The following is an 11,135-nucleotide window of genomic DNA, read 5'->3' as shown; positions in this document are numbered from 1 at the left end:
CCATATAGTAGCAGCAGTGATTTAGTTGCCATATAGTAGCAGCAGTGATTTAGTTGCCATATAGTAGCAGCAGTGATTTAGTTGCCATATAGTAGCAGCAGTGATTTAGTTGCCATATAGTTATATAGTAGATTTAGTGGCCATATAGTAGCAGCAGTGATTTAGTTGCCATACAGTAGCAGCAGTGATTTAGTTGCCATACAGCAGCAGCAGTGATTTAGTTGCCATATAGTAGCAGCAGTGATTTAGTTGCCATATAGTAGCAGCAGTGATTTAGTTGCCATACAGTAGCAGCAGTGATTTAGTTGCCATATAGTAGCAGCAGTGATTTAGTTGCCATATAGTAGCAGCAGTGATTTAGTGGCCATATAGTAGCAGCAGTGATTTAGTGGCCATATAGTAGCAGCAGTGATTTAGTGGCCATATAGTAGCAGCAGTGATTTAGTGGCCATATAGTAGCAGCAGTGATTTAGTTGCCATATAGCAGCAGCAGTGATTTAGTTGCCATATAGCAGCAGCAGTGATTTAGTTGTTTCACAGTAACACAAGGGTAATACGTAACCAGACACGGTACATCCAAAGTTTGCGGTGTTTTTATATTTGTATTTTTTTGCCAATGTTTTCCTTTTTCTTTTTGCAATGTTCCGTTTTTGCAATGTTCCTTTTTGGAATGTTTTTCCTTTTTTGCAATGTTCCTTTTTTGCAATGTTTTTCCTTTTTTGCAATGTTCCTTTTTTGCAATGTTCCTTTTTTGCAATGTTTTTTTTTTTGCAACGTTCCTTTTTTGCAATGGGTTTTTTTTTGCAATGTTCCTTTTTTGCAATGTTTTTTTTTGCAACGTTCCTTTTTTGCAATGGGTTTTTTTTTGCAATGTTCCTTTTTTGCAATGGTTTTTTTTTTGCAATGTTCCTTTTTTTGCAATGGTTTTTATTTTGCAATGGTTTTTTTTTTTGCAATGTTCCTTTTTTAGCAATGGTTTTTTTTTTGCAATGTTTTTTTTTTTTGCAATGTTCCTTTTTTGCAGTGTTCCTTTTTTTGCAGTGTTTTTTTTGCAATGTTCCTTTTTTGCAATGGTTTTTTTGCAATGTTTTTTTTTGCAATGTTTTTTTTTGCAATGTTTTTTTTGCAATGTTTTTTTTTTGCAGTTTTTTTTTGCAATGTTTTCCTTTTTTTGCAATGTTTTTTTTTTGCAATGTTTTTTTGGAATGTGTTTTTTTGCAATGTTTTCCTTTTTTTTGCCATTTTTTTTTTGCAATGTTTTTTTTTGCAGTTTTTTTTTTCCAATGTTTTTTTTTTGCAATGTTTTCCTTTTTTTTTGCAATGTTTTCCTTTATTTTGCAATGTTTTTTTTTTGCAGTTTTTTTTTTGGCAATTTTTTTTTTGCAATGTTTTTTTTTTGCAATGTTTTTTTTTGCAATGTTTTTTTTTTGCAATGTTTTTTTTTGCAATGTTTTTTTTTTGCAATTTTTTTTGCACGTTTTCCTTTTTTTGCTGTTTTTTTTTGGCAATGTTTTCCTTTTTTTGCAATGTTTTTTTTTTTGCAATGTTTTTTTTTTGCAATGTTTTTTTTTTGCAATGTTTTTTTTTTGCAATGTTTTTTTTTTGCAATGTTTTTTTTTGCAATGTTTTTTTTTTGCAATGTTTTCCTTTTTTTTTGCAATTTTTTTTTTGCAATTTTTTTTTTTTGCAATGTTTTCCTTTTTTTTTTGCAATGTTTTTTTTTGCAATGTTTCTTTTTTTTGCAATGTTTTCCTTTTTTTTGCAATTTTTTTTTTGCAATGTTTTTTTTTTGCAATGTTTTTTTTTTTGCAATTTTTTTTTTGCAATGTTTTCCTTTTTTTTTTGCAATGTTTTTTTTTTTTGCAATGTTTTCCTTTTTTTTGCAATGTTTTTTTTTTTGCAATGTTTTCCTTTTTTTTGCAATGTTTTTTTTTGCATTTTTTTTTTTTTTTGCAATATTTTCCTTTTTTTTTGCAATGTTTTTTTTTTGCAATTTTTTTTTGCAATATTTTCCTTTTTTTTGCAATGTTTTTTTTTGCAATGGTTTTTTTTTTGCAATGTTTTTTTTTGCAATGTTTTCCTTTTCTATATTCTTTTTTTGCAATGTTTTCCTTTTCTATATTCTTTTTTTGCAATGTTTTCCTTTTCTATATTCTTTTTTTGCAATGTTTTCCTTTTTTTCTCTCTCTGCCAGTCTATCTATCTATTGCCAGATGCCTCAATCCCGTATGGGGTAGCCACAAACAAATCTCCTCCACGTCGCCCTGTCCCCCGCCATTTCACTGCCCAGCTCCCAACTCACACCCCCCTCTCTCAAGAAAATATTTTCTGAATGTATTTGAAATTTGTGTGTGTTATCATTGGTTTTTTCTACAGAAGATGAAAAGATGGAGAGTGAGAGACCAACGAGGAGAGTGTATGTGAGTGAGGGAGAGAGGGAGGAGGAGACCAAGGATGAGATGAGATGGAGGGATGGAGTGGAGAGGTATATGAGAGAGTGGGGTGTGAGCTGGGAGCAGGGCGGTGAAATGGTGGGGGACAGGGTGACATGGAGGCGATTTGTTTGTGGCCACCCCCTGTGAGATTAAGGCGTCTGGCAGTAGATTGTTATTATTATTATTATTATTATTATTATTATTATTACTTTTATAAGAGATGGTAATTTCTCTGGGGGGAGGGCAGTGAAATGGTGGGGACCAGGGTGACATGGAGGGGATTTGTTTGTGGCCACCCCTTATGGGATTAAGGTGTGTGGCAATAGATAGATAGATACCTATGGCTTTATTTTTACCTGCACAGATGGTGCTGAACCGACCTGCCTGCTACTACCCCAACCTTCCTTCCATCAAAATGCAGCAGAGAGTCAGCAAGGAGTCAGCAGGAAATCAGCAAGGAGTCAGCAGGAAATTGCCAAGAAGTCAAAGGAAATCAGCAGGGAGTCAGGAGGAAGTCAGCAGTGTCAGGAGGGCAGGGAATCAGCAGAGACATGCGGTATAGTTCTTTCACCTCAACTTGGCAAAGATTTCAATTCATTAACAGTTTATTTCCCTTAGCTCAGTGGCAGAAAAAGGCAGTACTAGCGCTCTGCATCTTTTCCGTAGCACTTCTTTGTGACTAGCATTGTATCCATTTATTACTCCTTTACAACTCAGAATTCCAGTTGGAGAGATGGTCATTTTGGACCGAGAATAAAACAGGGTAGTATATGTGTGATATCTGCAGGCCATGTATTCCTGTCAGTTAACTTGTAAACAGTGACTCTTCTCAGTTTTTTGTTTTTAATTTACATTTTACCTCATGTTATTTTGCCGTTACAGATGGACGTGACCAGACCTGGCTGGTTTTACTTGAAGGAGTCCTGTTCTTCCTCGCATCCTGAAGTCAGGTAATGATTAAGGCAAGAAAGAACCAACAGGAAGCCAAGAGTCATCAGGGAGCAGGAGGAGGTCTAGAGAGTCAGGAGGAGGTCAGCAGAGAGTCATCAAGGAGACAGCAGAGTCAGCAGAGTTAGGGAGTATATTCAGTGGTGACTCATTCCTCCCTCTTACCAAGTACAATAAGTGTGTGTGTGCATGTGTTTGTCAGTGTGTTGTTGGGGGTAGGAATGTGTGGTGACTGTAAGGCCACACACACACACACACACACACACACACACACAGTAGTACAATAAGTGTGTGTGTGTGTGTGTGTGTGTTTGTCAGTGTGTTGTTGGGGGTAGGAATGTGTGGTGACTGTAAGGCCACACACACACACACACACACACACACAGTAGTACAATAAGTGTGTGTGTGTGCATGTGTTTGTCAGTGTGTTGTTGGGGGTAGGAATGTGTGGTGACTGTAAGGCCACACACACACACACACACACACACACAGTAGTACAATAAGTGTGTGTGTGTGCGTGTGTTTGTCAGTGTGTTGTTGGGGGTAGGAATGTGTGGTGACTGTAAGGCCACACACACACACACACACACACACACACACATACACACTAGTACAATAAGTGTGTGTGTGCGTGTGTTTGTCAGTGTGTTGTTGGGGGTAGGAATGTGTGGTGACTGTAAGGCCACACACACACACACACACAGTAGTACAATAAGTGTGTGTGTGTGCGTGTGTTTGTCAGTGTGTTGTTGGGGGTAGGAATGTGTGGTGACTGTAAGGCCACACACACACACACACACACACACACACACACACACACACACACACACACACACTAGTACAATAAGTGTGTGTGTGCGTGTTTGTCAGTGTGTTGTTGGGGGTAGGAATGTGTGGTGACTGTAAGGCCACACACACACACACACACACACAGTAGTACAATAAGTGTGTGTGTGTGTGCGTGTGTTTGTCAGTGTGTTGTTGGGGGTAGGAATGTGTGGTGACTGTAAGGCCACACACACACACACACACACACACACACACACACACACAGTAGTACAACAAGTGTGTGTGTGTGCGTGTGTTTGTCAGTGTGTTGTTGGGGGTAGGAATGTGTGGTGACTGTAAGGCCACACACACACACACACACAGTAGTACAATAAGTGTGTGTGTGTGCGTGTGTTTGTCAGTGTGTTGTTGGGGGTAGGAATGTGTGGTGACTGTAAGGCCACACACACACACACACACACACACACACACACACACACACACACTAGTACAATAAGTGTGTGTGTGCGTGTGTTTGTCAGTGTGTTGTTGGGGGTAGGAATGTGTGGTGACTGTAAGGCCAGCCACACACACACACACACACACACACACACACACAGTAGTACAATAAGTGTGTGTGTGCATGTGTTTGTCAGTGTGTTGTTGGGGGTAGGAATGTGTGGTGACTGTAAGGCCACACACACACACACAGTAGTACAATAAGTGTGTGTGTGTGCGTGTGTTTGTCAGTGTGTTGTTGGGGGTAGGAATGTGTGGTGACTGTAAGGCCACACACACACACACACACACAGTAGTACAATAAGTGTGTGTGTGCGTGTGTTTATCAGTGTGTTGTTGGGGGTAGGAATGTGTGGTGACTGTAAGGCCACACACACACACACACACACACACACACACACACACACACACACAGTAGTACAATAAGTGTGTGTGTGTGTGTGTGTTTGTCAGTGTGTTGTTGGGGGTAGGAATGTGTGGTGACTGTAAGGCCACACACACACACACACAGTAGTACAATAAGTGTGTGTGTGTGCGTGTGTTTGTCAGTGTGTTGTTGGGGGTAGGAATGTGTGGTGACTGTAAGGCCAGACACACACACACACACACACACACACACAGTAGTACAATAAGTGTGTGTGTGCATGTGTTTGTCAGTGTTGTTGGGGGTAGGAATGTGTGGTGACTGTAAGGCCACACACACACACACACACACAGTAGTACAATAAGTGTGTGTGTGCATGTGTTTGTCAGTGTGTTGTTGGAGGTAGGAATGTGTGGTGACTGTAAGGCCAGACACACACACACACACACACACACAGTAGTACAATAAGTGTGTGTGTGCATGTGTTTGTCAGTGTGTTGTTGGAGGTAGGAATGTGTGGTGACTGTAAGGCCAGACACACACACACACACACACACACACACACACACACACACACAGTAGTACAATAAGTGTGTGTGTGCATGTGTTTGTCAGTGTGTTGTTGGGGGTAGGAATGTGTGGTGACTGTAAGGCCACACACACACACACACACACACACACACACACACACACACACACACACACACACACACACACAGTAGTACAATAAGTGTGTGTGTGCATGTGTTTGTCAGTGTGTTGTTGGGGGTAGGAATGTGTGGTGACTGTAAGCCAGCCCTTATGTGATTAAGGTGTGTGGCAATAGATAGACAGGTACGGTACCTCACACAACACTGTACCCTTCTCAGCTGAATACACTGTACCCTCCTGAGTTAAATCAGTTGTTTGCCAGCACCAGCCATAGAGTGAAAACTTTTGTATGTCACCCTGATGCAAGAGTGTTTCATTTCGTTTATAAAGGCTCCTACGTGCTTGCATGCATCAGCCTTGGTCACCCAGTGGTGGCTAGCCATGCTGTGCAATCCCTGGCAACATCCCTATTCAGTGCCTTATCCCTGAGGTCACACTCAATGACCTCATCCCAGGCCTTTTTCAGTCTGCCTCTTGCAGCCCCACCCCCAATGTCAACACTTTTCACTTCCTGCAGCCATTTGTTAAATATATATGAGTAATAAAGACAGTTTTAGGTGTAATATACAAAGTACATCATTGAGGAGTTATTAGATTGTTTTACCCAATACTAATTTTTATGCCTTTTTCAGAACACAGCCAGGAGAGAGAAGGTGTGGAAGAGAGGTGGGGTGGAGAGGACTATGTGTGAAGGTGGATGGAGGGAGGGCAGCCTGATAATGGAGGGAAGGGTGACGCAAAGGAAGTGTCATGGTGGCACCTGCTCTGGCATTAAAGCAAGTGGCTGAAGATAAATAGATACAGTGAGATAACGTGAGTAGATAAATGAATAAATTGCTTGTTATAATCTGTTTGGTATTGATGTGTTAATCTGCTACTTTTTCCATATTTGTAATATTGGTTATATGTAACTTGATATAATTAGTTTTTATGTATCCATTATTATTATTAATATGGTTGGTGAGGGCATTCACCATCCACTCACTCGATGTAGTGCTGCTTTTGGGTGTCTACCCTTTCCTCTCTTCCGTCCTTCTTTCCTTCCATCCTCTTCTGTCTTTCTTTCCTTCATTCTTTCCTCTTCCTTCTGCCTGTGGGTGACTTTACACTCCCTCTTCTGTCTTTCTTTCCTTCATTCTTTCCTCTTCCTTCTGCCTGTGGGTGACTTTACACTCCCTCTTCTGTCTTTCTTTCCTTCATTCTTTCCTCTTCCTTCTGCCTGTGGGTGACTTTACACTCCCTCTTCTGTCTTTCTTTCCTTCATTCTTTCCTCTTCCTTCTGCCTGTGGGTGACTTTACACTCCCTCTTCTGTCTTTCTTTCCTTCATTCTTTCCTCTTCCTTCTGCCTGTGGGTGACTTTACACTCCCTCTTCTGTCTTTCTTTCCTTCATTCTTTCCTCTTCCTTCTGCCTGTGGGTGACTTTACACTCCCTCTTCTGTCTTTCTTTCCTTCATTCTTTCCTCTTCCTTCTGCCTGTGGGTGACTTTACACTCCCTTTTCTGTCTTTCTTTCCTTCATTCTTTCCTCTTCCTTCTGCCTGTGGGTGACTTTACACTCCCTCTTCTGTCTTTCTTTCCTTCATTCTTTCCTCTTCCTTCTGCCTGTTGGTGACTCTACACTGAGTGACAAACCAAATGGTTTCCTGTACACCGGGAAACCATTTACTACGCTGGGTGGTAACCATATAACCAAATTTTGGTGCCTGGTGGTTTGGTGGGTAATTAAGGTGCTCTAATCGGATTGAGCCGGTGAAGGTTTATATCCAAGTGGTGGTTGGGGTTTGTTGCTCATGTAATGCTACTCAGGGATGAGTGAGGCTGGTCACTCTCATCTTTAATGTCAGGACCAACTTACCTAGCCCTGGGCTTCTCATGGGGTAATATAGGATTAGATGATAGTGAATTGTTTTGTTTTTGAAGGCTCGAGCATGCTTGCATGCGTTGGCCTTTGTCATTTAATGACGGCCCTCCACGCTGCACGATCCATTGCAGCCTCCCTGTTCAGTCCCCTAACTCTGAGGTCACATTTAATGACCTCGTCCCACATCTTTCTCAGTCTACCCCTCATAACCCCACCCCCAATATTAACGCTTCTCACTTCCTGCACCCAATTATCATCCCCCATCCTCTCCACATGCCCAGACCATCTCAGTCTACCTCTCCTCATCACAACACCAATACACTCCAATCCCATCCTACCTCTCAACTCTTCCATCATAAACCCGCCTCCCCAGGCCTTGCACATAGGGACACACTGCACATCCACCTAATCTTTGTCGTTTATGTACGTCTGAGCCTGCGATTATCCTCTTCCCTTACAGCTCAGGTCTCACTACCATACAACATTACACTCCTAACACATGCTGCATACAAAGACCCCTTAGCACGTAGGGAGAGCCCTCTCAATGTCAGGAGAGGCAAGAGCTCCCTGAACTTTGTCCAACCACTTCTCACCCTAGCCACAGAGCTAGCTCCAGCTCCACCAGCCCCACCTCCAGCACATAACATGTCTCCCAAATAACAAAACTCTTCCACACACTCAAGAGACTCACCAGCAAGTTCAGTCCTTTCACACCTGACAATCTCCACCTGCTCACCCCGGCACACCGCACACATAAAATCAACATTATCTTGCAGTCTACCTCTAATACCACTTCATCTCTTGTGCACCCACTTATCACAAACACTGCATTATCTTGCAGTCTACCTCTAATACCACTACATCTCTTATGCACCCACTTATCACAAACACTGCATTATCTTGCAGTCTACCTCTAATACCACTACATCTCTTATGCACCCACTTATCACAAACACTGCATTATCTTGCAGTCTACCTCTAATACCACTACATCTCTTATGCACCCACTTATCACAAACACTGCATTATCTTGCAGTCTACCTCTAATACCACTACATCTCTTGTGCACCCACTTATCACAAACACTGCATTATCTTGCAGTCTACCTCTAATACCACTACATCTCTTATGCACCCACTTATCACAAACACTGCATTATCTTGCAGTCTACCTCTAATACCACTACATCTCTTATGCACCCACTTATCACAAACACTGCATTATCTTGCAGTCTACCTCTAATACCACTACATCTCTTGTGCACCCACTTATCACAAACACTGCATTATCTTGCAGTCTACCTCTAATACCACTACATCTCTTATGCATCCACTTATCACAAACACTGCATTATCTTGCAGTCTACCTCTAATACCACTACATCTCTTATGCACCCACTTATCACAAACACTGCATTATCTTGCAGTCTACCTCTAATACCACTACATCTCTTATGCACCCACTTATCACAAACACTGCATTATCTTGCAGTCTACCTCTAATACCACTACATCTCTTATGCACCCACTTATCACAAACACTGCATTATCTTGCAGTCTACCTCTAATACCACTACATCTCTTATGCACCCACTTATCACAAACACTGCATTATCTTGCAGTCTACCTCTAATACCACTACATCTCTTGTGCACCCACTTATCACAAACACTGCATTATCTTGCAGTCTACCTCTAATACCACTACATCTCTTATGCATCCACTTATCACAGATACTGCACAAGATGGAATTACTTCCCACGCCCTTGTGGCAAACTGCACATGGCCACTCTCCCTCTTCTTTGACAGTACTGCCACCAACCCTAGATATCATCACATTTGTTTTATTACTATTATTGTTATTATTATTATTATTATTATTATTATTATTGTATGCACATAAATATACATGGTATAGAGGGAACGGGGATCGTGTTGAAAGAAGCCTGATTGATTACGTGTTTGTAGAGAGGTCGATGATGGGAATGGTTGCTGATACGAGGGCTGTGAGAGGACGATGTGGAGGTCTGTCAGATCATATGATTGTGGTATGCAAGATTAAGCTGAGAGGAGTTAGGTGGACCAGGAGAGAGAGGAGCAGTCAGGGAGAAAGACTGAAAGTTGAGAAGTTGAGGATCAAAGAAATGGCAGATGATTACAGGACCAAAGTAGAGGAGGAATAGTAGTAGTAGTAGTAGTTGTTCCCTAGGCAGTCTGGCCGAACAGCCCCGAGTCCCTTAGGAAGGCCATGGCCGAGACCGGGCTTTCCCACAGAGCTCTCAAAGAATGTATGTTGTGTTGTTGGCGTAGGTGATTGTGTGCAATGCAGTCTTGCATAATGTGCTTAATAGTATGGGGTGCTGTGTTGCATCCTGGACAGGCATCAGCGACGGAGTCATCCAGCCTCTTCTGGTAGCTTAAGAGGGCTGGATGGTGCCCACATCTCAGCCTGGCCAGGTGGACCCTGTCCTCACGAGGAAGATAGGATTCAGAAGGGTGGATATCAGGAGGCCGTGCATGCAGCTGTGTGTTGTCTTTAAGAGAGAGGAGGAGTTAGAATTACTGAATGGGAATGAAATGGATCTGGACAGCCTGTGGAATGCATATAGGGATTGCTTAGTTAGGAATGCTAAAGCGCTGTGTGGTGTGGCAATAGTATCAACAAAAAGGAAGGGTACGGCATGGTGGGATGAGGAGGTTGAGAGAGCAGTGGAGGAAAAGAGGAAGAAGTGGCTAAAGTGGTTACAGGACAGGGGTTCAGTTGAAATAAGAACTGAATATACTGAGAGCAAGAAGCACGTAAAGAGACTAGTGAAGAGGAAAAAGAAGGAGGTAAAGGATGATCTGGGAAGAAAAATGAATGCGAACTACTCTGAAAATAGGAAGTTATTCTGGAAAGAGGTGTGGAAATGTAGAAGTGAAAGTGGAAAGAAATGTGATGGTGTGAAGGATGCAGGTGGTAGATTATTAACCCATGGAGATGAAGTAAGGACCAGATGCAAAGAATATTTTGAAAGCCTGATGAATGGGAATAGAGAGAGCAGAGCGGCTGTAAACATGATTGGTTTTGGGGTGTGCAGAGAAGGAATGCAATGCCAGGAGACATGACACTCACACAGGTAAAGAGTGCTGTGAAACGGCTGAAAAATGGGAAAGCAGCTGGGGTTGATGAGGTGTATGCAGAGATGCCTAAGTGTAGTGGAGAGAGTGGAATGAAGTGCTTGTTGGAGATATGTAAGAAGGCATTGATGAGTGAAACTGTGCCTGCAGAGTGGAAAAAGGCTGTGATTGTACCCCTGTACAAAAATAAAGGTGAACAAAGTGAGTGTAAGAATTATCGAGGCATAAGTTTATTGAGTGTGGTAGGGAGGGTATATGGAAGAATTATTATAGAGAAAGTAATAGAGATATCAGAAGTCTTAGTGAGTGATGAACAGGGTGGCTTTAGGAGTAGCAGAGGATGTGTGAATCAAGTATTTGCAGTGAGACAGGTAGCAGAGAAGGCTTGTGAGAAGGACCATAAGGTGTTTATGGCATTCATGGATCTGGAAAAACCATATGACAAAGTGGACAGAGAAGGATTGTGGAA

This window comes from Coenobita brevimanus, chromosome 31, assembly GCF_032717465.1.
Source record: "Coenobita brevimanus isolate Jiangsu-jjx chromosome 31, ASM3271746v2, whole genome shotgun sequence".
NCBI classification, from domain to species: domain Eukaryota; kingdom Metazoa; phylum Arthropoda; class Malacostraca; order Decapoda; family Coenobitidae; genus Coenobita; species Coenobita brevimanus.
Note: the sequence above shows the minus strand (reverse complement) of the source record.